General features: G+C 37.8%; 1 pseudogene across 1 annotated transcript in view; it reads left to right on the top strand.

The window, feature by feature from the left end:
- The first annotated feature begins 9,104 nt into the window (after positions 1–9,104).
- The window catches only part of LOC311626596 (large ribosomal subunit protein P1-like), a 35,338-nt pseudogene continuing 16,637 nt past the window's right edge, over positions 9,105–27,805 (top strand). The window contains exon 1 of the transcript XR_014797064.1: positions 9,105–9,429. The product of XR_014797064.1 is annotated as a large ribosomal subunit protein P1-like (transcript). The remainder of the gene's footprint in view (positions 9,430–27,805) is intronic.

The following is a 27,805-nucleotide window of genomic DNA, read 5'->3' on the forward strand; positions in this document are numbered from 1 at the left end:
AGAAGGATCCTTGCAGTGACTGAAAAGTGCTGCAACTTGACCATAGATATCAATGTCTATATCCTTGCAGTGATATTGTACTATAGTTTTGCAAGGTGTTACCATTAGGAGAAACAATGGAACTGTCTGTATCATTTTTTAACTGTAGGGAAATCTTCAATTATCTTAAGTAAAAAGTTTATTAACTAAAAAATAAAAATCCAAAAATAAGAAATAGTTAATTCATCTAATTATTGAACTTTAAAAATTATAAAATTGGTGATGCTTATTAGAAAAAATAGATTTTTATTGAAATCTATTGTTTCAAGATATTAAAGTAGGCATAAAATTATCCTAAGCATCTTCATTTACTGTTATTTTCTAAATATTAACTCTTTTATAAAGTAACTAGTGGCCCAGTGCATGAAATTGATGCACATTAAAAGGGGATTAATTAGAGGAAATATTTAATATTGTTATTTTCCTTTTCTCTATCATAGAAGTGTCAGAGATGAAAGAAAATTAGTAAAATGTATATGAAAACCTTTATCCTATCAGAGTGTGTGGTGTGCTATGGGACCTGGAGTCAAGTCCCCACCCACCCGTGACACCTCAAAATCAGGCAAGACCCAGCCCCAGCCAGCCTCACCCCCACTGGTTGAAATCCAGACCTGGCTGGCCCCATCCTTGTCAAGCCCCTCTGGGTGGGGGGCACAGCCTCAATTCCCCTGTCAAGCCCCACTGGGCGGGGGGAGCAGTCTCAGGTCCCTGGCCTGGCACTGGGGGGAGGGGGTGCTGAAGCCTCAGGTCCCCAGTCAAGCCCTGCAGGACAAGGGGTGCGGCCTGAAGTCCCCTGTCAAGCCCTGCTGGGTGGGAGACACAGCCTGAGGTCCTCTGGCCTGGCCCAAGGTTGGGGGGGTGCAGCCTGAAGTCTCTTGTCAAGCCCCACCAGGCAGAGAGTATGGCCTGAGGTCCCCTGTTAAGCCCCACCTGGTGGGGGGTGCAGCTTCAGGTCCCCTGCTCTGGCCCAGAGCCACGCAACCTCAGGTCCCTGCTGATTGGTCATTAAGGCTCATTATGGGAAATCGGCCTCTGCTGTGGGTGCAGCCATCTTTCTGAAGGTGTGACAGTCAGTTTGTATATTCCCTCTTTACTAGATAGGTTAATAAATATATATATGCTGAAGAAATATTACCATTGTATTTGAAGAATATTAATATTATATTTGAAATATAAATATATTAACAGAAAAAAATATTCAATTCTTAAGTATTCATGTGAATTATAGAATAAATTTCTGCTTCAGCAATTATAAAGTAACTAGACTCCCGGTGCATGAAATTCATGTATGGGAGGGGAGGTCCTTCAGCCCAGCATGCACCCTCTGCAATCCAGGACCCCTTGGGGGATGTCCGACTGCCGGTTTAGGTCCAATCAGACCTAAACCGGCAGTTGGACATCCCTCTCACAATCTGGGACTGCTGGCTCATAACTGCTTACCTGACTGCCTGCCTAATTGCCCCTAACCACTCTACCTACCTTCCTGATTGCCCCTAAATGACTCTGCCTGCCTGCCTGATATGCTTAACAACCTCTGCCTCGGCCCCTGCCACTGTGGCTTTGTACAGAAGGACATCTGTAAGATGTCTGGTTTAATTAGCATATTAGCCTTTTATTATATAAATAGGCATGTTTTTTTCATGACCATTGGAAGTTCAATGTTTATTGGCAGAAATGATTATGTGAAAATCATTCCCAGTTGAATCTTGGAAAATACTTCTACTACTAATAATAAAAATACTGATCTGATGAGCCTTATCGAATTTTCCTAGAAATATTTCAAAATAATGATTAGAAAGAGCAGAAAATGGAAAAAGTATGAATGAAGTGAAAAGGTCAGTATGTGGAAAATGAAAACTAATAAAATCAGAGGACAGTAAACCTAAGAGAAATTTAAGACCGTGTCTATTTTGATGCCTCCCTTTACACACTACAAAATTGAGGTTGTGGTCTTAACTGAAGTTCAACTAATTGGTTGTATAGCTAAGGTAGTACTGAGCTCTAGTTACTACCAACTGGGTGCTAGTTTTATTCAGCATGGTTTGCACTGGGAAGTAAAGTGAATGAACTTTATTCTCATTTATTCAACCTAATGAATTTACCATGTGCTATTGAATCTCTGCTACACTCACCAAAGCACTTTTTTTTTTCTTTTTATGAAAAGTAACTAAACTTCCACAGCCCAAATTCATCATGCAGAATGATTTCTAACCTGGAAAATATGTGCTTAGAAAGCATGATTTCTTTATTTTATTTTATTTTATTTTATTTTATTTTATTTTATTTATTTTATTTTATTTTAACACATATCTTCTATTGAGTGAACTGGAAAAATAGTAGCATCAGAATTGAGTTTGACATTTCCAAGAATTCACTCTCTTTTGAATTAATTATTTGAATATATATTTATTAAAATATTACTTATTGACCAGTGGAGTGCAGATTGAATTATTTTCAGAAGTGGTCAAATAAAGTTAGAAGAATCTCCTTAATGTTTTTAATATAAAATATAAACTCAAGCAAATATAGTTAGTGGTAAGCATAGAAATTGAAAAAAAATGGGTTTATGTTTTTTTGGGAAGTCTATGGCATAGTTGAAATGAAGAATATAGTAACATATCAGATAAAATATTCAGAGAAAAATTACACTCATCAGATCTTGAGGAGCTGAAACATTTATCAGAATAAATGCAAGATAGACCAAATTTGTCCTTCCCACCTCTCTTGCTAAAGTATATCCAACCATTGGCTGCTAATGTGTGATATCAGGCTTTCTATATCTTCCATTATATCCTGTGTTCATACAACCTACATGTTCCATTCCTTCTATGAATTTGAACACTAACACTTCACTGACCAATAACATTTCTTACTCTTTCCTATCAAATATTTAAGTTTCTTACTTCTCTTTAAACATAGATCTTGAAGATGTTCTCATGTTGGAATATTTTAATTAAGACAAATACATGGCCTTTTTTCACACCATCAAGAACACTTATGTCTGTGTTTCATTTTGAACACTAAGATGCGCAGATGCTGTTAACATGGCATTTAAGCCACAGGCTCTGCATCCACTGACTAGAATTGAATCCTGATTTTGTTACTCAAAATCTGTACAACCTGGGTACAAACCTGAATTATTCAGGCTTTGCTTTCCATTGTACATCTACAAGACAAGGACAGTTGATATATTTACCATATAAGGTTGCAGTAAAAATCGAATAATGGGTCATATATCAGGAATATAGTAGACAAGTATGATATAATGTCACTGCCAAGATTAGGTTGCAAAAGACTATGACTTCCATGCTGGATGCTTTCCCCTTCATTGCTCTCTTATGCTGGGAGAAGCCAACTGCCATATTATGAGACACCTCTCTGAAAAGATCCATGCAGCGAAAGTCAACAATGAGGGTGGCCAACAATCATGTGAACGAGCTTAGAAGCCACTCCTTCCACAAATCCAGCTGAGCATTCAAATCCTCATGACTGAACTCATGAGAAACCTTGAGCCAAAAACACACTGCTAAGCAATGACCAGATTCCTCATCCAGAGAAACTATGAGATAATAAATATTTATTGTTTTATGGCATTACATTTCTGGATAATTTGACATACAGTGATATAAAACTAATACAGTGAATGTACAAAAAATTTATTTTTTATATTTTAAAGAATTTAAATTTTTTATTGTATAAAGTATTACATATGTCTCCTTTTTCCCCCATTGACCTCCACCCCTGCTGCTGATAACTCCCCTCCCCCAGCATATGCCCTCACCTCCCTACTGTCTGTGTCCATTGGCTATGCTTATATGCATGCATTCAAGCCCTTTGGTTGATCTCTTACCCTTTCCCCCCATACACACACTCTCCCCTGCCTTCCCTCTGAGGTTGGACAATCTGTTCAAAGTTTCTGTGCCTCTGGATCTATTTTTGTTCATCAGTTTTTACTGTTCAACATATTACACAAATAAGTGAGATCACATGATATTTATCTTTCACTGACTGGCTTATTTTGCATAGCATAATGCTTTCCAGTTTCATCTATGCTGTTGCAAATTGTAATAGTCATTTTTATAGCTGTATAGTATTCCATTGTGTAGATGTACCACTGTTTTTTAATCCACTCATATGCTGATGGGTAATTGGGCTGTTTCAAAATCTTAGCTATTGTAAATTGTGCTGCTATAAACAAAGGGTGCGTAAATCCTTTCTAATTGATGTATCTGGTTTCTTGGGATATATTCATAGAAGTGAGATTACTGGGTCAAATGGGAGTTCCATTTTTAACTTTTTCAGGAAAATCCATACTGTTCCCCACGGTGGCTGCACCAGTCTGCATTCCCACCAGCATGCATGAGGGTTCCCTTTCTCCACATCCTTGCCAGCACTTGCCATCCTTGTCATTTGTTGATTTGTTGGGTTGTGCAAAATTTTTTAAATAATTTTCTCCCCATATTTTTATGACATCAGTAATTCTTAATCATTTTTAATTTTTTCATAGGTAGCAAATCTTATCAAGTCATTAGAGGCCTGGTGCACAAATTCTTGCACCAGTGGGATCCTTTAGCCTGACCTGTGGGGTTGGGCTTAAACTGGCTCTTCAACATCCCCTGAGGGGTCCCTGATTGCAAGAGGGTGCACACCAGACCAAGTGACCCCACTGGGGCATGATTGGGGCCAGGGAGGGACCAAAGGAGGGCTCCAGGGTGTGTTTGGACCATATCGCTCAGTCAGAGCATCTACCTTCTGATGGTTAGTGCACATCATAGTGAATGGTTAACTGGCCTTAGCATATCATTAGCATATTATACTTTAATTAGTTGAACAGCTGACTGGTTAACCAGACACTTAGCATATTAGGCTTTTATTATATAGGACTAGAGGCTCAATGCACAAAATTCATGCATGGGAGTGTGTGTCCCTCAGCCCAGGATTGCTGGCTCCCATCTGTTTCCCTGCCTGCCTTCCTGATTGTCCCTAACCACTTCTGCCTGCCAACCTGATCACCTCCTAACCACACCGTTGCCAGCCTGATTGATGCCTAACTGCTCCCCTTCCAGCCTGATTGCCCCTAACTGCCCTTCCCTGCAGGCCTAGTCACCCCCAACTGCCCTCCCTTGCAGGCCTTGTGCTTCCCAACTGCCCACCCCTGCTGGCCATCTTGTGGTGGCCATCTTGTGTCCACATGGGGGCAGCCATCTTGTCTGTTGGAATCATGGTCAATTTGCATATTACTCTTTCATTAGATAGGATATGTCTTTACTATATTGATTTTAACTCTTTTTCAATATTAACATAGTCTATGTCAGCGATTTTCAACACTTTGCATCTCATGGCACACATAAACTAATTACTAAATTTCTGCGGCACACCAAAAAATATTTTTTTTTGCCAATCTGATAAAAAAAATAGATATAATTTTAATCCATTTATACCAGATGGCTATCATTGTGTTGGCTGTTATCATTTTTTTATTTGACAATCTAAGGCAAAAAAGGTTAGTGTCCCTCACTAAACAATCAGGTATTGCATGTTTTAGAAATTCTTGGGGCACACTGATTGAAAAATCACTATCTAAGTATGTTAAATCCAGCATTTGCTCCTTATTCTTCTCTCATACCTCCTCTAACTAGATGCAAACCGTCCATCATAAAAATGACAGGAAGAGCAAAGACATGAACCACATCAGTAGTCTAATCTCTAGTCATTTTAACAGGACACTCAGAGAAAGAGCTTTCTCCACTTTGCATACTTGGAGTTCCTTTCTGAACAGTGCTGCAAAAAAATAGAATGAATTATTGATCACACAAATGAAGAAAAATGGTTAGTAGGTGAAATAAAAGAAAAAAATATCTGGTACCAGAAGTTGCCTCAGGCATACAGAATTAATTTAACACCATCCCCAACATAAAATTCCCTTTATTTATGGCTTAATTTTTGCCATCCCATCCTTCTTAAATTCCTCTCCAAATCTCCTCCCAAGAAAAAGCTAGCTACACAATTTTCACATCTGCTTCTTCTCTTCTTATTCTATGTCTATATAATGTTATTTACCATAATCTGAGTTATCAACTGGCTATGCAATTAGCAACATAGTGCCACAGTGCAATTTTTGCTGAGAGAGCAACTCCATTTGATTCAACAGTCACTGAGTATTTTGATCATGTCAATTTGGAGTCACAAGGAAGTAAATATTCTTGCATCCTGTGTGTGTGTGTGTGTGTGTGTGATTTAAATATTTTTCATTTTAAATTTTTTAGTTTTGTTTATCAGTGTAATTTCTACTAAAATTACAAAAGCAGCTCTATTGATTTATAATAACTAAGCCTGAGATACTTAATTTTCCTAAATACTAAGCATAGATACGCCTTCTGAATTATATATATATATATATATATATATATATATATATATATAATTGATTTTTTTTTTTTTATAGAGAGGAAGGGAGAGGGATAGAGAGCTATAGAGAGCTAGAAACATCAATGAGAGAGAAACATCGACCAGCTGCCTCTTGCACACCCCTTACTGGGATGTGCCCGCAACCAATGTACATGCCCTTGACTGGAATCAAATCTTGGGACCTTTCAGTCCGCAGGCCGAAGCTCTATCCACTGAGCCAAACCAGTTTCGGCCTGAATAACTTTTATAATGACTATTAGACAGTCCCTGTTTTCCTAAAATGTTATCTCCTTATAAAATGGTGCTGATTAATGACTATTTCCCTGTCTGACTTTCTAATTTTGTTTTTTCTCATATTATGTCTAATATTATATTTATAAAATACTACTTGTTTTTATTATTACAATGCCCCATACCAAATCATAAAAATTACTAAGTCCTCCTATCCTTTCTTTCAATGGTTGACACTCTCATATCCAGGCCAAATTACTGCATTCAAAACAATATATTTTGGCCTCCCCAAATAGCTCTAACCTTCCTCTTTTTGAATTGTTCAAAGGCTTTCCCAGTTTTTACCTAGCTCATAATTTTATTTTTGCCCACTTGAATAATAATGCCATCCCAAATTTTCCCATATGCCTACTGCTCAATGTTTTTTGTTTTGTTTTGTTTTGTTTTTTTTTACCTCTAGTCACTCTAATCTGTTCTCAGGGAGAAGTTCAGGAATCAGGTTATCAGGTATATCCACTTAAAATTAATCTGCTTTATATATTTCCTCGTACTACCAGGGTTGCATGTTGCAGTCTTTAGATGTTTGTATCATGCCTCACACAAATTCCAGATGATCTGTGCTTAGGCTCCCCACTCTAATAACCATGGGCATGTAACAGAGCTTTGGTTTCTACCAAGAGGTTCTAAATTCCACATATTTTGTATTGGATTCAAAACTATAGTACCTCTTGCCCAACCACCATTTCAGGCTTGGTTACATGAGAATTTTATGTTCTGTAAGAGTGACTCATGTGATATTCTAGCATTGTAAACATTTGTCCTAAATGGGTTTCCTTCACAGTCAACCAATGAAAAGCCAACAAGAATATCACAATTTATTATATGAAACATAGTATGGCCAGACAATATGTAACAACTGTCTTAAGTACAACAGCTTTCTTGTTAGTATGTTAAAATAAGTTATAGAACAGACTTGGCCCTAAATTAACTTAAAATGTGTTAATTAATTCCAAACAATAGCCAGTATACTAGCCTCTGTGATAACTCCAATAAAGTTGTGAGCCAGACAGAAACCAATTTAAGAGGGAGATGGGGACTTCCTCTACTTAAAATAAAGTCATAATTATGGAAGTTTTACATAGAAAAGTATAACATAATTATACTATCATGAATGAAAAGACAATGTAGTTAGATGAAAGAGCTCCTGGATTTGGAATCATGACACCAGGATTCTGTTTCTTCAACTCATTGGTTATGGGTACTTGGGTAAATCAAATTAACCACTTGGATTCTACCTTCCTCGTTTGTAAAATATGAAGGTTAGACCAGCTCATACCCTATGTACCTTCTAGCTTTAAAATGTGTGATTCCATTTTATCCTAAGCATTGTGTCTATTTGAGCCATGCTCGTAACCAAGCCAATGAAATAAATATTTACAAGTTAAACTCAGTGACTTCTCAGTGACTGCTATACATTAAATGTCTGTGTCCTCCCAAAATTCATATGTTGAGAACTTCATGCTCTCAGTGATCATATTAAGAGTGGGGTTGGTGCCCTCATAAAGAGGCCTGAGAGATCCCTCCCCCTCCGGCAAAGAGAGGGCACAGCAAGAACACCACTATTTATGAACCAGCAGGTAGAACATCACCAGGCACACAAGCTGACCATATGGACACTCTGATGTTAAATGTCCACACTCCAGACTGGGAGAAGTAAATTTGTTGTTTTTAAGCCACCCAGTCTGTGCTCTTTTACCATAACAATCCTAATAGACAAAGACAGAGACCAATCAATGCCTTGGATCATCTGTTCAGTTACTTTCAGTAGCCTTGATGAATAAAAATCGCCTCTTTCTAGTACGTGAATTTTATAAGCTAGTCTTTCTAAGGAAAAAACTCTCATCTCCTTTTAGTTATGAAGGCAGGACACGGGCACACTATGTCATATTGGAGCACTGGCCACGTGGACTTTTTAACATTTTATGGGGCAAACTAAGGCTTTGTCTCCCTTGAGTATGTTCATTGCTTCTAAATGTTTTGAAAGTATTAAAACCACTTTATCAAGTGACTTCCTTATTGTGAGACTTCTTCCTGAAGCACAATAGGTAATGCCTTACATGGGACATCAATGCCGCTATTACAGCACGTATGGATGGTTATTACTTTTGATTAAAATTAAATTAAATAGCACTTGAGAAATAAGGAGAGATTTAATTATGCTGTAAAAACTGTCAGCCTTTCATTTTTAACATCTGTTAGACATGCATGCCAGTAGCAATGGCCTGGAGTATTTGCCAGACATTTAGACAACAAACCCTGTGAATCATCTGAGAGCCGAGGCAATATGATTTCAAATAGCATGGCTTTCCAAACATGATGACTGGATCCAAATTAAATACACTTGATGACTTCCTGGTTCTGATTTTTCTCCATTTTACTAGGACAAAAGAGTGTTTCCAGACGTGTTTTTTCTGCTCGTTGTGCTGCATTTGATCTGGCAGGGATGCCTGTGCTGCAGCACAGAGCTGGCGCTCTGCGAAGAAGACCGCGCTTGCCCGGAAGGTGCCAAATGTGAAGGGTTTTACTCCTGTGTGAAGTTCTCTAAAGGGTACTCTAAACGTTGATATTTAAAAGTCAAAATCACTGGGACTCTCAGCTCTGGAAAATGTTTTTGGCTTGAACAGTTTTGGATCAATGCTAGCTGATTAGCATACAGGAGGGACCCAGGCAGCAGCTGGGGTTGCATTTCTGGTAAGCACACTTTTCTTTCAGTTATTCCTCAGTCATCAATATATGGAGAGGGAGCTGGAATATGACTTTGTGAAAGTAACAGCCTCTCCCAGCTTCTCTTTCTTCATTTGTAAAAACAGGATTTTGAGTAGATAGGCATTCTGGGCTTTAAAATTCACTGATCCTTAAGAGACTTTACCTCAAGATGGTGAAGTTTATAACTTATTTTCTTCTTTCCTCTTAATTTTTTTTTCTTTATTTGGGGCCCCTTTCCACCCCTCCCCTCCCCTCTTTTCCCCTCCCCTCCAATCTCCTCTCTTCTCCTCTCCTCTCCTCTCCTCTCCTCTTCTCTTTCTTCCTCTCTCTATTTCTCTCTGTCTCCTCTCTCCTCTCTCTCTCTTTCTATTTTCCCCCCATTATTTTTTAACCAAATAAGTTTATGTTGCTTAAACATAACAAAAATATTAAAAATACAATTATACAATTTATTTTCCTTTTGTAAAAAATAATAAAGTTTGCCTAACTGGTGTTGCTCAGTGGTTGAGTGTGTCGACCCATGAACCAAGAGGTCACTGGTTCAGTTCCTAATCAGGGCACATGCCCGACATGCATGATCAATCCCCAATGTGGGGGTGTGCTGGAGGCAGCTGATCCATGTTTCTATCCCTCTCCTTTCCTCTTTCTCTAAAAACAATAAAAATATTTTTAAAAAGAATAACGTTTTAATTTCTGAGTTATGATCTGTCTTTATTTTGTGTTCAGGCATACCTAAGAGACATCTGAATTCCAATTCCTCTTGTGGCCTCCATCCCATTACTACAGATACGTAACCCAGGCCTTTGGCAATGATGAGCTACAGAAAGGTCCTTCCTCTGATTGGGCTGCAGCCTATACTATTCCCTGCCAGCACTTTCACCTCAGCGGTAATGCCTACTTTCTTGTGCCCCAGGCCATCCTTGAGCCACCTTGGCTGTTATAGGGGCATGGATTCACGGATATCCACCATAGGTTTATTTGAATCTCACCTCTTATTTTTGCTCATAACTCCTGGAATTAAAATCCAGAGTATCCAGACCATTTACCTACTATTTTACTTAGTAAATATTTACCGAGTGTTTTCCATGTGCTAGGCATTGCCTTGATGCCTGAGTGTAGGGCAGAATTCATGTCCGTCTGGAGTGACTCTAATTACAAAGTCACTGTGTGCTCCACAGACATGTTCTGTGTGCTCCCCTTTGGTAATCTGTGATAAACCAGAAGCTATGGGCCTCTGTATGTTTTTGCCAAAAAGAACCAGTAATACCTAGTTGTGAAATGATAATGGAAGCTTTCATTTATTGAGTTATTTGAATATGTAAAATAAACCACACATTTTTTAATGCTTAAAATAATGCAGTCAGATTTGTGTCATTACATTTAACAATTATCACCTTTTCAAAGATAAGCAACTGAAACTAATAAAACTATATCACTTGCCCAAAGTTGCACAATCACAAGGAAGCTCTGCAATCACAATTGGAGTTGGTCTCTTTAACGTCAAAGCCAAGTTCTTAACTTTTACCATATTGCAGCTGAGATAAACAGCTGGCTGAAGCATGTGAACTGTGGGAAATATGAAATCTCTGCCATAAAATATTTTCTCATTCATTTGCTTAATCCTGCAGTTACCCATGGGTTGTTTATTATTTGGATTAAGGCATTTTCTCTTATTACAAATTACAAAGCGTGAAAGGGATAATGAATTAAACTATTACCATTTATTAGCATTTTGGTAAGTATTTATCATTACATTTTCTACTATGCATAATAAAACATAAAACTATGGAGTTCAGTAATGTATATTATTTTCTCCCCCTTTTCTTAATAATGGATGACACACAAACACACTTCCCAAGGCAAACAACTAATGGATGACACACAAACTCACTTCCCAAGGCAAACAAGTTTGGTGCTCCTTATAAATACTAGAAGCCCCAGTGCATAAAATCGTGCAAGAGGCTTGGCCCTCACAGCCCAGCTGCCTAGTGGCCCCAGCTGCCTCACTGCCCCACAGCCCCGCCCACTGGTCATTCCAGAAGGTTGTTTGCCATGTGGTCTAATTAGCATATTAGCTCTTTATTAGATAGGATGTTTTGGAAGACTTCATTGTATGTTTATTTGGATTCATTTTGTGTGTTTTTTTTTAACTTGAGGGAGAGAGAGAGAGAGAGAGAGAGAGAGATTTGTTGTCCCACTTATTTAAAATATATATATATTTATTTTAATTAATAATTTATTTATTTATTTATTTATTTTTACAGAGAGGAAGGGAGAGGAATAGAGATGAATAGAGAGCTAGAAACATCAATGAGAAAGAAACACCGATCAGCTGCCTCCTGCACACCTTCCACTGGGGATGTGCCTGCAACCAAGGTACATGCCCTTGACCAGAATCAAACCTGGGACCTTTCAGTCCACAGGCCAAAGCTCTATCCACTGAGCCAAACCAGTCAGGGCTGTTCCACTTATTTATGCATTCATTGGTTGCTTCTTGTTTGTGCCCTGATTGAGCATCAAACCTGAAACCTTGACAAATCAGGAAAATGCTGTAACCAACCCAACCAAACACCCAGCCAGGACTTAGAAGATCTCATTGTTAAAACTACAAAATATTTTAGCTTTATTTTCTTTTTACAAGCTAACAAGAGTTAGCCTGCTGGAGTTTCATGGATACTTAGAGATGACACAAGATTCCTGGGTCAGAGACAAATGACTTTATTACTCACAGGACAGCAAGCACCCAGCATCAGCATGTTTGATACTGGTTTCCTCAGCCTCAGTTCAGAGGAGCTGATGATTCCTGCACACAGTGTGGGTTGTCTTACAGAAATAGAAACCTGCATTTAAGGAAACTGGATATTTGTACTCACTGTAAGCAAGCATTCCTTTGTTCCTCTAAGAGAATATTGCCTCTATCTTCCAAAGTTCTTCACTATATAAATAGTTTTGAAAGGATAGTCCAATACAAAGGCAGTGCCCCTTATGGTAAAACACAAAGAAATGTGAGAACCCCAGGAAGAATGGTTTCCCAACATTCATGAGAAGTATCCCTTCTTCATGGAATGGCATCTCTCAGGTGCCTCTGACTTCTCTTGAGTAGCTCATATGCTTTTGTTTAGGCCACTGTTATATTTTTCTCTACCTATACACATCCTTTTTTTCTTACTACCTTTACTGTTTTCTTCATCTTGATATTCTAATTTGTTTGCCTTGCTTTTGAAAATGTGTACACATTTTTATAGGCCACCTGAAATGTCCTTATGTTGGGAAATCAGTTAACTGCTATGTACGGCACCAGCTCAAAATAGTGACTTAAAAAAATGGGAATCTATTAATTCCCACAATTCCAAAGATTAGTTGATAAGTTACTTTGCTGCTTCGCCTGGGCTCATTCCATGCTGCCTCATTCAGCTGGTCTGGAATGGCCAGGATGTCCCCGCGGCTATGTTGGGAAGTTGGTGCTGGTCCCGATTCTCCTTCCCGTGGTCTCTCATCCTCCAGCTGGGTAAGTGGCCTTTCTTACCTGGTGTGCTCAAGGCAACCTTACACAAGGGAAACGGCAGAATCTGAAAGGCCTGTGAATCCTAGGCTCTAGAACTTATACAACACAACTCCTTTCTTAGTCTATTTGTCAGATCAAGTAACAAATTGGAGCAAGATTCAAGAGGATAAAGAAACAAAGCTCATTTATTTTTTATATGAGTGTAGCTCTAAAAAATGATGAGCATAAATATTCTATCCATAGTGAAATACTAATGAATACGTTCACTTCCCTATGACTTTCTGTAAATCACTTCACTTATTTGGAATGTAGTTTCACCACTAATAAAATCCAATTTAAATTAAATGACATGCTGAAGTTTGTTTCAGATCTCTCAGTATGTACTCTTCTAAGATACTTTTTAACCTAATTAAGCTGAGAAGGAAGTACAGTGTATGTGTTGAGCTGAGGGGTGTGTTTAAGATTGCAAGTAGAAGAAAGCATAAATCTGTATTACAGAAAAGCTACAGATGACCACTGACAGGGAATTAGGGGGTAGAGATTAGACAGACTATATCTAATAATTGTGTTCAGAATGATTAATCTAAGTTAAATCATGCTAGATAGTTCTAAGTGGACAGTAAACCAATAATTAGACACAAATTATTTAACAATAGACCTTAAAAAGGGCTGAAAGCTTATATCAAGACCTCAGTGAGTAAAACAATAAATCTCTCTCTCTACCTCTCACTCTCTCTACCTCTCAATATAAATTTAAATAATTAAAAAAGAATATATTTTAAAAATCACTAAATTTGTTATTATTCATAGTTTCTGTGTTTTAGGATAGTCAGATGTAAAACACAAATATGATAAGAATGATAAAAATAAGTAAAGATAATTCACTGAAAATCGATTTGCTTGTTGATTAAAATAGCAAATTAATCGATTGCCAAATTGATTAGGATATCTTTTCAAAGTTTAATTATTCATTGCCACTCAGCATTTTAGCTACATAGTTCTGAGTCTAGTTTGGTTTAATGTCAGGATCATGTGTGTTTCATATTCCAGATAGCATATTTTATATTCCAATGGGTTTTCCCATATGTGCAAGTGCCTATCTTTCTTTATATTTTAAGCTTTTCTTGTTTTGCCCCTAAAAACACAATGTCCACAGATTTGTCCTAATTTCTCTTTAAGATATTTGATATGTTTTGTAAGCAATGTCATTTGTAAATTGATTACATGGCATATTTATTTATTTATTTATTTAGCAACTTACCTTCTGGAAAATTGGCTTTTAATAAATTTGCCATCTTGTATATCAATTATTTAACATATTTACTATTTGATGAGTTAATCATTTGCTGAGTCTGTAATTTAGTGAATTGGCCATTCCAATAATTGGCTACTATTTAATTGACCTAGAGCCAGAGTGAAACCCGACTGTGCATGTCTTGCAAATTTCTGATGTAGTGACGTGACATTGGCCATGAAGGGAGGGTTATAATTACAGTAATCTGAAGAAAACTACAAATAAAGGCTATTTTTTTTTGTTTTTGAGAACCAGTTTATCAGTTGACCATTGCTTAGAATCCATCAATTTTTAATATTAAAGCAGTTAAAAATCTAACTTCCTACAAACATTTATTAAAAGAATAAAAATATTTATGATATCTTGAGAATTACCAAAAAAAAGTAAATTTGGTATATTTCTACCACAGGTGGTAATAATTGTAATCTATAATAATAAAAGCATAAAATGCTAATTAGACCGGATGACCTTCTGGATGAAGTCGGGGCTGCAAGAATAAACTCTGTTTCATGTACTCACAACCATAAACTCACTTTTCCTGAGGAGGAAAGGCCCTCATTCAATAGCCTACATGCTATTCTAGTACCAGTTATAGCATTTTTCACTGGGAACGTGACTATGCTGTTGTTTCAAAAACTGTTCCTTCTTGTTTCTGTCATTTTTATTTTTAATTCAGGGACTTTAAATATATATAGGTTTTGTGTGTGTGTGTGTGTGTGTGTGTGTGTGTGTGTTTCCAAGTGAGAAGTGTAAGAAATTTGCATGACTAGTTAGATTTTACCTTGAGGACAAGAACATTATAGGTAGCAAGATTGCTTCATGTGCAACCTGTCACATTCTTTTCTTTTGTTTTCTGTGTTGCAAATGCAATTACCACAGTGAAATGTGATTTTCCTTTGAGTGTCCTGAGGCGAAGCCTATAAAAATGTTCTCCTTCTGTTCACCCACGTAAGCCTGATGGAATCGTGCTACCCCGTGGGGAAATCCAAGATCTCTTGAGTTAGTCTCTGTTGATTAGTCAGCTCTGGAATGTTAATCAGCCTCTGATCTGGTGACATCTGCCTACATAGGAAAATGGGGGAAAACAAACAAACTTCATTTGCTTTCACATGAAACTTATTGGTAGTTAAAATTCTTTACCGTGGCTCAGATATTACTGTTAGGGACTCTGCTTCCTCTTAGTGACTTTTGTTGTTTCAGCTGAGTGACTTAGAGTTCTGATATGATTTACATCTCTGTTTTGACTGGGTTATTTTGCATATTACTTGGGGACTCTCTTCTACCCACTGTGTAGTAAGTCTGGTGAGTAAGGTCATTATCATGTCCTTTATAGGCTATGCACCTTTCCAGATCCTGCTTCAGGGCCTTAGAGTAAAGGCAATCTTGTGACAGATTGTCCCTGATGTGAGAGACAAAAGCTGCCTGGTACATGAGTAAAAATATTTTTGGTCATATTTTCTGAAGTTGCTGGTCTAATCCTGCTTTGGGTGATTCTTTCTACAGAATCAACAGTCTACAGGCTGATCTGGCTGGGGTTTTGTACCTCATTCATACCTGGAGCCTTCAAATGATTTTCACAGTACACTGCTTATTCGGATCTACATCAGAGATGGGAGAATTGTTTTATTCTGGATGTCTGCTTTGATCAGTTGATAATAACTTCTTAGTTTATTGTATTGTGAAAACTTCTGAGATCACGATTGGAATAGGAAAAGTGTTTCGTGATTAGTTTTTGATGTCTGCCGTCAAGCAAGGCTTTTGAAACAGCAGAAGTCTGTGCTGGTATTTGTCCAATAAAACATTTTGAATTTTTAAATTTAAGTTATATTCATTCTTAAGTTTCAGAGGGAAAATGAAAACCCTCATACCATTTAAGTTTAGAACTCATAGGGTTATTTTTCTATTTCTTTCATTCTCCCTCTTGCCCTTTCTAATGGTTCTGCATGGAGCAGAAACTTAATGAAAATTGAATGAATGAGGACACTCTTCTCTTAGGCACTACCTGCAAAGCTCAGAAAGAAAATATGAATAACCGAAGGACTTCTGGGGATATCACTTTTATATGCATAATACAGGCCTGATACGCAAAATTTGTGCAAGGGCCTTGGCCCTGTCTCCCACCTGCTGCAGCTTTGTCCAGAAGGAAGGACTTCTGATCTAATTAGCATATTATGCTTTTATTACTATTATTATCGACATTACTCATGGTCCCCATGAGCTAACAGCACATTTGCAAGTGGGTTTGAAACCTAAGAATAAATCCAATATGTTATTCTGCAATAGAGCTTGTCCTAGAGTAAAACAGCTGCTGCAAAGAACACCCTGCCCCTCAGGGCTGTGTTCCTCAGAGGGGTCTGAGCGCAACTCACTCTGAAGACCATTGTTTCAATGCTAAATTTCCTAAATTTAATATAGTTATGTGAAAGACAATGTTTTTTAGAAAGAAGACACATTAAAGTATTATGGGAAATGGTTTATAAAAAATAATTTTATAAATATATATTCATATGTAGTATGAATATGCTAAGACAAATATAATAATAAAATGATAAATTGGTGAATTTATATGAAAGATCATAAGATTTCTCATAGAAAGTTTTAAAATTACCTATACTTTTGAAATCCTTCTAAAATTAAAGATTTAACAAAAGGTGGGTGCAAGAAAACAGGGGTGGGGTGGTAAAGCGAAACCAACAAAAATAATAAAACATGCCCTGGCTGCTCAGTGGCTCAGTTGGTTGGAGCATCATTCAGTGCACCAAAAGGTTGTGGGTTTGATTCCTGGTCAGGGCATACACACAAGTTGGGAGTTTGGTCCCCAGTCAGGGCGTGTAATAAAGGCAACTGATTGGTGTTTCTCCTCCTCACATCAATGTTTCTCTCTCTCTCCTCTCTCTCTCTCTCTCTCTCTCTCTCTCTCTCTCTCTCTCTCTCTCTCTCTCTCTCTTTCTCTCTCTCAAAAAAGTTATCAAAACACCCCAGCACTAACAACAAGGAAACTACACTAACTCGTGGTCTAAAGGTCCAATGGGAAGGAACTTTACCAGGAGATCCCAGAGAATTGTCTCTCTGGCACAGAGGTGGGCTGCCCGACAGGGAGAGTGGAATGAATGGAACAGAATGGTATGGAATGGGGTGGAGAGTGGAACTGAATGGAACAGAATGGGGTGGAAAGGGGTGGAGAGTGGAATGAAGGGAACAGATGGGTTGGAATGGGGTAGAGAGTGGAATGAAGGGAACAGAATGGGGTGGAGAGTGAAACTGAAGGGAACAGAATGGGATGGAATGGGGTGGAGAGTGGAACTGAAGGGAACAGAATGGGGTGGAGGGTGAAACTGAAGGGAACAGAATGGGATGGAATGGGGTGGAGAGTGGAACTGAAGGGAACAGAATGGGGTGGAGAGTGAAACTGAAGGGAACAGAATGGGATGGAATGGGGTGGAGAGTGGAACTGAAGGGAACAGAATGGGGTGGAGAGTGAAACTGAAGGGAACAGAATGGGATGGAATGGGGTGGAGAGTGGAACTGAAGGGAACAGAATGGGGTGGAGGGTGAAACTGAAGGGAACAGAATGGGATGGAATGGGGTGGAGAGTGGAACTGAAGGGAACAGAATGGGGTGGAATGGGGTGGAGAGTGGAACTGAAGGGAACAGAATGGGGTGGAGAGTGGAACTGAAGGGAACAGAATGGGTTGGAATGGGGTGGAGAGTGGAATGAAGGGAACAGAAAGAATACAGCACATGGAGTGGACCCTTGCATCTTGCACTTTTTATTCCTTCCTGAGGCTGGAGAGACCGAGCCTGTGAGTCTCTGCCTTTAATTTTCTTTGTATCTGCCAACCTGCCAAGAAGATGTGTTCTCATCTATTCCTGTGACCCAGCAATCTCCTATGTGGAACTCAGGGCAGTGCGGGCTGGCCCCCGGGATGGAGGGCTGTGTATCCAGGACTGTTCGTGTCAGAGTGGTTAAACCTGCTTAATCTTGCATCAAGGAGTAGCAAGCCCACTTACCTGTGGTGTGAGTGTATTAGTCTCAGTCTGATCTTTTCTCTGATCCTTTTTTGCTCTTCACTGCTTCAGAATTCAGGTATAAAGAAATTCTTAATAATTTTCAACTAAATTGTTTCAACTAAATCCTCTACAGCCCTGTTTTCTCCCCAGGGCACATTTGGCAACCTCTGGTGTCACCACTGAGAGTGGGTGGACAGGCACCTGGTGAGAAGACACTAGGGGTGCTGCTGCACATCCTGCAAGTACAGACCAGCCAGCCCGGACGTTGACAGTGCTGGAGTTGGAAAGCCTTCCCCTAGAGTAGGGGTGTCGAACTCAATCAGAGAAGGGGCCAAAATCTAAAATCCAGCCTAAATCGCGGGCCGAATGGTTTACTGAACAGTCATAAACTGACAATGTCATAAACTGACAGCGGAGTGCAGTGATGACAGCGCGGTGCGGGCCACATTGCAAGGCCTGGCGGGCTGGATTTGGCCCGCGGGCCTTGTGTTTGACATATGTGCCCTAGAGTGTAAGAAGGGAGGGTTTTTATAAATTACATCATCAGGACCTCAGTATCTCCCACATCTGTGCTGGGAAAATAAAGATGGAAATCAGTAACATCCAAAATGTCCATGGAACATGCATTTTAGTAAAACAGCTAGAAAAACCAAACAAACCTCTAAGTATATGATAGAGTGCTATGGAAAAAAAATAAAGAAATAAGGAAAGTATAGAGTGTGCAGGTAGAGAACGGCAGAGAGAAAGGGAGGTTTCATATTTTAGGCAGTGTGGTGAGGTGTTACTTTTATATTTTTACTAGACGTGATTGTTTTCAAGTTAGGAATCCCATGTTCAAGTGAACTGCTCCTCTATTGAGAAAAGAAAGACGCCACAGACACATGCAGAGGCGGAGATGCTTTGGGCCCAGTGTTCTTCAGAATTCTCAAGCATTTGGTGCCCTTTGGTTTGTTTGTCTCACTTTTAGATTTTATAGGATATTGTTTGTTTTCAGTTTTTTCCTGGTTTTAAACTTTAGAATCTTTAAAATTATATCCCCAGGGCTTTTAAAGTTCCTCAGATTAAATTTCTAGAGATGACACAGATCTCTGATGCTAAACTAATGTTCAGGCTGTATTTTTCAAACTATGTTATAAATATCCACTTTTCTTTAAATGAGACTGGACATAAACTCAACTATTACCAAAAATGTCATTGCTTTGGACAATTTATGATACAAAGTGCTGTTATTTCAGAAATGTTAAATCATTTATGTTTTTTTTTCCTGAAGGATTGAAGGGATTTTACATGTCACTTGATGGCACTGCAAGGTGCATGGTGTTTGACTATACAGGGCAAGATTGCAAAAGCAGAGAGGACAAGGATATTGTAACAGGAAGCTTTGCAAAAACTGAATTTATAAAGCAGAGTTTCTGGATTCAACTACAAGTATTCCTTCCATAACCATAAAAGTTAGAGCATTTGCTGTTAAGGCTTTTAAAAACTATCAATAAATGTGCCTATGGATAAGTAAGGCAGGGCTGCTAGTAAGCTGAAATTCTGTTACTGTAATAGAAAGAGTGGTTGAAGTCATATTTCAGCTTTTAAATAAAAATTTAGCAATTCAAAATGTTTCCTTCTCCAGATCGCATTTACCCTGTATTCCATTTCCTGAAGTTCCATTTCCTGTTGACTCCATTAAGGACAGATTTGTTCTGCAGTTTCCTGTTGTGGGTGCTGTGCTGTGCTGTGTCCCCCAGGGCCTCCTTCAGAACTGCCCCCTTCAAACTTGTAACATTTCAAATCACACACTGGCTACCAGTTTAATCCATACAATAGCTAGCCAAAGGATTGATTGACTGTCAAATTTTTTAAAAAAAAATTTGTGGTGTTTTTTTATTTTTTTATTTTTAAATGTTCACATTAATTTTATATTCTGGAATGCAACAGCTGTTGTATAGTAGATGCACAATGAATGGTAGCTGCCTTTTTTTTCGCTTAAGAGCAAAAATTGCCAAACTACAGGCCACTGTCCAAACCCATCGATTCCTTCCTTTGTTAATTGTGTTGCAACAGAATATTGGCTGTTCATGTATGTGTTGTCTATGGCTGTCTTGGTGCTACGATGGCAGGGCTGGGGTGTTGCAATAGAGACCCTCTGGTCTGAAAGGGCGTCTATCTGGCACTTCACAGAAAAAGATTGTAATTCTTGCCTTAGTGCATTATGTAGGGTTTCTCATTTTTTCATTAATTAAGAAGTATAGACAAAGTCAAATTTGAATCAGTTAAACATACACAATAAGAGTGTTTTTCTTTTAGAGCTACTTTCCCCCCTCTCTTTTGTGTTAAGAAAACACAGGTAAATTTTTTTTAAGAAGCAAATTCTAATATTAGAACTCTGTTCCCTTCACTTATTATACTGGTGCTTAGGAAACCATTTCTTCACTTTTATTTTGTTCAATAAAGATAAAGATGTAGAACTGTTAATTAGGAGGAAGCATAGACCTAAATTTAAAAGTTTGAAAACAAACTGCCTTATAAAAGAAAGTCTCACACCAACAAGTGCTAGTGAAGATGTGGAGGAACGGGAACAATCATGCACTGCTGGTGGGACTAGATTAGTGCAGCCACTGTGGAAAGCAGTCAGAGTTTCCTCACATAGTTTAAAAGGAGCTGTCTCATGACCCCACAATTCCAGTTCTGGGAATGTGTCCTAAGGAATCCAAAGCACTAATTTAAAAAAAAACTATATGTACTCCTATGCTCATTGCAGTATAGTTTAAAATAGCCAAGTTTTGGAAACAGCCCATCTGCCCCTGAGTGGATAAAATAGCTGTGGCGGTTGTTTTTTTTGTGTGTGTGTGTGTTTTTTGTTGTTGTTGTTTTTTTTATAATGGGATACTCCTTGGCCATAAAAAGGAAGGAAATGTTATCCTTTGCAACTGCATGGATGGACTTGGAGAACATTATGCTAAGTAGAATACACCAGTTACAGAAAAACAAGTACCATATAAGTTCACTCATATGTGGAATTTAATGAACAAACTAAACTACCAAGCAAAATAGAGACAGACTCGTAGATAGAAAGCAGGCAGACAGCTCTGTTGTGCGTGGAGAGAGCGTGAGGGTGGGATGCGTTTGCTGGGGTGGTGTACGGATTGAGCAAAGAAGAAGAAAAAAAAGAACTCATAGACATGGACAACAGTGGTGATTGTGGTGGGGAGGGGTGGGTGGAGGTGGGAGAGGGCATAGAAGGGATAAATGGTGATGGAAAAAAGAAGATAAAAAGAAGAAAACATAAAAGTATCTTCAAGTCTAAAGAGGAAGAAAAAATGTCATGGTGCTGTATGCTAAATGTATTTTATTGATAGCCACATTTTAAACAATAAAAGTTAGTATATAATTTAGATTAAATTCAGAAATTACAAAAAAAAACTCTAATAATTGCAATTACAGTGCTGGAACTAAAAGAGACTTCAGGGAGTCTCTGTTTTAGTGTCTCACACTGTGCTGAGTTAGCCTAGGACTTGGTACAAGTGCCTCAAGACCCAGGAGATTAGTGGCTGGGAGCATCAAGCATTCACGCCTCTTCCTGCCCTTCAGTCTTTCATTATTTCATTTTTATCTACTTAATATGTTGTTATTCATAAGATTTGGTTTGACAAACTGTTAAAAGAAAACTGAAAATCAAGATTTATTTAAATACCCTGAAGTTCTTTGGATACAGATTTAGATACGCTTACACATACTGAGCTTCAAGATGGCAGCGTTTCTGTAACTTCTGTTTGGTCCACCACCTCCTTTAGCAAGAAATCTATACGGAAGGGACCCAACACAATCAAATAAGGTGGCGTTGGAATGGAATGGGGTGCTTTAATAAGTTATACATACACTAGAGGCCCAGCGAATAAAATTCGTGCACTCGATGGGCCTATTCTAAATTCGTGCACATAGTTGGAGTTATAATTTTGAGCCATAAAACATAAAATCCTGTATTTCCTTCAGCCTAGCCTGCACCCTCTCCCAGTCCGGGAGCTCCGCAATTGATCACCTCACAAAGGGAGGCCCTGCCCACCGCTGCCAGGAAGGTAGCCTGAGCCTCCTTATTTGGGGTGCCGGTGGGGCCCCCATCCAATCATATGGCACCCACCTTGTTGGCAGCAGTCAGTGTTGGGTTGCCACAGCATCTGTGGCAGCAACCCAGGAGGGCCCAAGAGGTCAGCAGTTCAGCCTGTTCGCTAGACCCCTCCCACCTGAGCTTGCTGCATGTGCAGCCTGGTGTTGGATCATCTGTTGCATCATTTTGTACATTATGGACCCTGGCTCTTTATAAATTAGGATGTAGAAGGAGGATAATTGCCGAAATTATTTCTGAGAAATCATTTTTTATTCTGAGGAATGGAACTAGAGGGAACAGCAGAGTCAAATAGACTTGATATAAATATTAGTATTTAACAAATAGAGCTTGAACATTTGGGAAAAAAAAAAAAGATTGGTGTGACTTTAATTGACCCTTTGCATTTATGGAATTTACGTCTCCATATCTTTTTTTTTTTTTTTTTTTTTTTTTTTAAATATATTTTATTGATTTTTTACAGAGAGGAAGGGAGAGAGATAGAGAGCTAGAAACGTCGATGAGAGAGAAACATCGACCAGCTGCCTCTTGCACAGCCCCTACTGGGGATGTGCCTGCAACCAACGTACATGCCCCTGACCGGAATCGAACCTGGGACCTTTCAGTCCGCAGACCGACGCTCTACCACTGAGCCAAACCGGTTTCGGCCATCTCCATATCTTTGTGAATGATTACAAAATTCCATTAGATGGATAAATTATTTTACAAATTATGTAAAATTAATAAATAAGTACAAATTATTTAGGTCTTGGATAAATCAACTCATTTAATGTATGATCTTATTTAATCAATATAAGATTCTTTTACTGGCCCAGAAAATTTAAAAATTGTATACAATATGCTTGTTTTGAAGATTCTTGAAGTTCTTTAAACATATTAATTTGAAATTTTGAAGAGATTCTGTAATGGAAACAACATACTAATGCACATGTGTCAAACACAAGGCCCGCGGGCCAAATCCAGCACGCCAGGCTTTGCAATGTGGCCCGCACCGCGCTGTCATCACTGCACTCTGCTGTCAGTTTATGACATTGTCAGTTTATGACTGTTCAGTAAACCATTCGGCCCGCGATTTAGGCTGGATTTTAGATTTTGGCCCCTTCTCTGATTGAGTTCGACACCCCTATAATGCAAAATATTTGAGCCATTATGAATTAGTAAATGTGTTATTGTGTTTATATTTTGGTGATGAGGATTGAACCAGGCATGAGATGGACATCTGATGATCAAGCCTTTCAACTTGCTATTTTATAGTGACAGCAGTCAGAAATTGATACAGCTCACAAACAATTCCAAAACTGTTATCTATAACCATCTCAATATTAATTTTTTTATAACCATAAGTTTAGATAAGCATGAATGATCATCAGCTCTTTAAGTTCCTATAAGTGGTTGCCTTATCAATCAATAGCCATAAATTTCTGAAGTTGATATGACAAATCAAATAAATATATTTTAATGATATGGTAGCATAACAGATATAAGTTGATTTAAATAGGACAAAACAGCAGAGATCACTTTGTAAAGTCCTATAATCACATTAAATGCATCAAATTTGGAGAATTATGAAAAACACTTTGTGATTTTATAGCCTGTCTTTGCTTGTCTTTCATAGACATGTAGTAAGAATTTCTCTAATCAAATTAAAAAAAAAAACAACTATAAGAACAGTACTTACGTACATGTAACTAGTATTAGGTTAAAAGATTCTTGCCATATGCATGTTTTATGTACAGGTTGAATACTATCTCCACTGATAGACTTGGGCTCAGACTCATCTCTGTGTTGCCTTGTTCTTCAGCTAGCTGATTCAGCATATCTGGAAATACTGCTTTAGAAATGCATATTTCTGGAAATATAGCTGGCATAGCCCAGAATGCTGATTCAGCAAACTGAGGATAAGCTGTGTGTGGAAATGTGAGAATTTATTGCAGCTTTTAAGATGAGAGCCTAATCTTGGGATGAGGTAAGTTGATAGTTAGCTCGCTATTAGTCCACTTATGCTGTGTACTGAAGATGCAGGGTGTGGAAGTTTAGACAAATGTGGTTATGAGTTCCAAAAGAAGCTACTGGGAAGCAGTTTTCTTATTTTAAGTACTAAATACATTATATGACTTAGGTTTTTGTTTTTTACAATTCCCCCCCTTTTTTTGTTTTGTTTTATTAATCCTCACCCAAGGATATTCCCCCCCCCCCCCCCCCATTGATTGTTAGTGAGAGTGGAAGGGAGGGGAAAAGACAGAGAGAGAAAAAAACATCAATGAGAGAGATACTTATTGATTGGTTGCCCCCTGCAGGAGCCATCACCAGGGTCAAGGATTGAGCCTGGAATTCAGGTAAGTGTCCTTGACCGGAATCAAACCTGGGACTCTTCAGTCTGTGGAGCCCATGCTCTGATCACTGAGCCAAACTGGCAATTTCATTTTTAAATAAATTAGAAATCATATTATACATTTTGGAAATGTGCATTTTTTTTTCACATTTGACAACTATTTATGTTACTAAGGAACCAAAATATACATTTTATGTTTCTGATACAAGCATATGTTAATGTTAACAATGCCAGATTTTCTTAGCATAGTTGGAGTTATAATTTTGAGCCATAAAACAAAGAAAATAGGAAATGTGAAAAGCAATTTGTGGGAATTAAGAAAAGAAAAAAGCCAGTGTGTTCAAAGAGATTAGAAGAATCCTACAGGATTTGAGTAAGATTTTATCCTGTGTCTTCTACACAATATGAAATCAATGATCATTTTTAAATTTAATTTCAAAATGAAAAATTTCATATTATTGCAAAAGTACAACTCAATTTTTTGAGCATTATTTAAAGCAAGTTAAATTTAAATTGATATTAGCACTAAAAAGAAATACTTAAACATTCAAAGATAGATGACATAGCATAAGACATTGTAACTTAGATACTGCCAAGTTTAAAATATGTTTAAGAGTCATATTCAAAGACTACTTTTTCTTTATCAAAACTGAGAATAATGACCAGTAGCTAAAGACCAGAGACAACCAGAATACAGCATAGTTCTTCTTGAAAATGAGATCTGCTAGAGACCTTAGCTGTGTAAACTGAGGAGCCATTAGCAGGAAAGCATGATAAACTAAATAATATATATTTTCAAACATTACTTAGGAGAGCATTGTATCTTAACCCTAATAGGATGAGCCTGGTACCTCTTTCAGCTTTCTGAGTTGAGAAGCTAAATGGTAAGTGGACAGTGAGAAAGCTGATTTAAAGACCACATGTAAAAATTAATGCTGGAGAAAAACTTAGAGTTTAACATGCTAGGCAGGAAGATTATTTAGAATCCATTGTAGATATGGCCTTGAATGTTTTTGAGAAATGGGAAGAAAGTGAAGAGTAGCAGAATATGCAGCCTCAGAATGTGCTTTTCTGGATAAGGATCATTTTGAGAAATTGCAGATAGAGGTCATCCTTTGTAAGGAGCCTTACATTCATAAAGAAAATTCCTGTCTGTAAGGGTCTCTCTAGCTCTCGCTCTCGCTCTGTGCCAGAAGGAAAAAGATGACTACGGTAACTCATAACAGAATCTGATGAACAGAGAAGGTGACTTACATCTGCATAACAAACTCGATCCTCCTTTACCATGCTTTCCCTGGTAATCTCTCACAACTGCCACTCCCTCCTGTCGCAACATCTGTCTTTTGTCTCAGCTGAAGGTGACATTTAAGATGGTGGCCTGGACAAATAGGGAGTTACTCAATTTTCCTGGACATCTTCGATGTGTACCTGAGGTATACACGTTAATAAACTTTTGTTCACTTTTCTCTTGCTAATCTGTGTTTCATTACAGAAGGTTTCAGCTAAGAACTCAAACAGGTAGAGAGAGAATACGTTTTCCTCCTCTGTTTAAAAAAGAAAAACAATATTGAGAAAATACAATGTGACTAATTAAATATGTTTCAGGGACAGACAATTGCTATAATAGCTATTTTAGCTAAAGCATATGATCCATAGCTTTACATTCGCTCTGTCATAACGTAACTAAAAAAGGGAGAAGCATTTTGGCAGAAATGCAGATATCAATGCCACCTTTTCTTCCTGATGCTCAACTACTTAGAGAATCATCGAAAACAAGTTTTTGTTTTACTGCAATTATTATCCAACCCAGCTCTGAACCAATGTACTCACATCAGTCTTTTAAAAGACAAGCTCAAACTCTGAACTTTCTAGATAATATCAGGACATCTGTCTGCTTTTCACACTCCCAAATAGCTTATGCTGCATCTATATCCTTTCTGCTCTACACTGATTTTTATCCCTACCTTTCAACTCTCCAGGATTTGATTCCCTTGTGAATCTTGCATCTTAGAACATTGGAAAGAACTCCCAGGCTTTGGAGTTAAAAAACAAAACAAACATGCATCAAAATCCTATCATAATGTGTTGTTTCTGTGGGACATTGGAAGAAGGACCCCAACTTCCATGAACTTCATTTAATGTGTCTATAAAATGTGGATTGTTAATAACACTAATGAGATAACCTCTATCTTATTCCAAGAAAGTACTGTATTCATGGGATTATTATATTTAATGCTATGGTGATTTTGAAATCATTAGCAGCAGTCTTTATTTCCCCCTCTTTCTGAAATATGTGGTTCTTTCATGAGTAATGCCTATGTCAGTCTTCAATCATCTGGAATATTCCCCTAAGTTTCCCTAAGTCAGTGCCTATTGGGGAAGATACTTCCTTCAAAATATTTAACTTTGATCACTTGTCATCTGTCTATCTATCATATCTATCCATTATCTATCTATCTATGTTATCTATCATCTTTTCTCTTATCTAAGTACCTACTATCTCTACTTATTGCACATCTAAAGTATGTAAAATGTTTAGGCATTATTAGAATCCAACCAAAAAGTGTACATTTAGAAGGATTAGCTAAAGTTTGAAGTTTATTGATGGATTTTTTTTCTTTGAAGCTACCATTTATCATCAAGCAAAAAGCTATTTTTTTAAGATACCAGATAGGACCCATTTGACCCACCAGTCAGCTGAATAAGATATATAACAGTCATTACTTTTGAGATGTGGATATCAAATTCTTTGCCTGTTAGAGAAAGTTACAATTTTATGGTTGTCAATTGAGAAGTGATTTTAAGTGAACATAAATGAGTGTCCTTATGTGTTTACTGAATAAGAAAACTAAGTAGTAAAACACCTTTCATTTCAATGTGGTTGACTGATTACCTGATATTTACAAAGAAAGGAGTTTCAAATGGATAATCTTATAATAACTTTTCAATGTCTTTAAAGTATTATACACACACACACACACACACACACATAAATATATATATATATATCTTCCTAAGGCTTTATGATGTGCTATTGGTATACATGACAATAGATACTTCATTCTTGTTAAAGGGGTAGAAATATTTTCATAAATATTTAATTCA

Source organism: Pipistrellus hanaki, assembly GCF_964339955.1.
Source record: "Pipistrellus hanaki genome assembly, chromosome: 8".
Classification (NCBI taxonomy): Eukaryota; Metazoa; Chordata; class Mammalia; order Chiroptera; family Vespertilionidae; genus Pipistrellus; species Pipistrellus hanaki.